Genomic DNA, 954 nt, shown 5'->3' on the forward strand with positions numbered 1-954 from the left:
CATAGCACTGTACCAGCTACTAGGAAGACAATTAACTCTATCCCAGCTGAAACCAGGACACTGCCTCTGATAGGGGAAATAACACTGCTGGAAAGAAGTGTGTCTCCCCAGCTGAGGGAGGGAACATCAGTGATTGCTTCAGCCTGTTGCCCAGCAGGTTCCCCTGGAGCCCCAGGGACACCTGGAGGGAGCCCAGAGGGGGCAGAGAAAGTGCTGCCTTGGGCTGGTCCTCTGCTGCTGAGCTGGGCTGGGCTCCTGGGCTGGAGGGAGCTCATGGCAAGCAGGCAGCACTGCAGAGAGACAGCTCTGCCCAGGAGCAGCTCCTCTGCAAAGTGCAGCAGGGCTGAGGGCACTGCCTGCAGGCACCGAGGGCAGAGGAGGGAAGGGAGAGGGAGGTTGAAGGCAGTCTGGGGTGGGAGGAGAGAGGAGAGCTGACCTGGAGAAAAATCTTGACAGCCCTTGACAGGGTAAGTCTCAGGCTGCAGGGCAATGCCGATGAGTTCTTGGAAGTGTCTCCTAGACATGGCACGTGCCAGGGCTGATGGGACCTGTCAGGATGGGTCTCCTTGCTTTTCTCTGGTGTGGAGGAGGAGGACATGCTCCAGAGCAGGGCTTCCCTGCTTCACCCTCAGAGGGACATTGCAAGACAGCAACCTTCTGCCAGCAATGGCTACAGCGATGTGAAGGTGGGTGTGCACCCAGGGGTGCCCATGGCTGTCCTTCCAAGCAGGTGCCCTGCAGCCCAGGGTGATGTGTGCTGGGGCAGGGACTCTGCTGTCTGCCAGTGTCAGCTCTCAGCCTGCCCAGGGAGCTCCCCATGACCATGCAGGGAGAAGCTGTGGGTGGAAGGCATGACCCCCAGCAGGCTAGGGCAGGGCAGAGCAGGGCACAGTCCTTCTGCTCTCAAGAAAGTGTTGCATGGGTCAGGGCTTCTCACAGCTTCAGCTCTACCTC

Source organism: Haliaeetus leucocephalus, unplaced genomic scaffold (assembly GCF_000737465.1).
Source record: "Haliaeetus leucocephalus isolate CR32 unplaced genomic scaffold, Haliaeetus_leucocephalus-4.0 Scaffold321, whole genome shotgun sequence".
Taxonomy (NCBI): Eukaryota; Metazoa; Chordata; class Aves; order Accipitriformes; family Accipitridae; genus Haliaeetus; species Haliaeetus leucocephalus.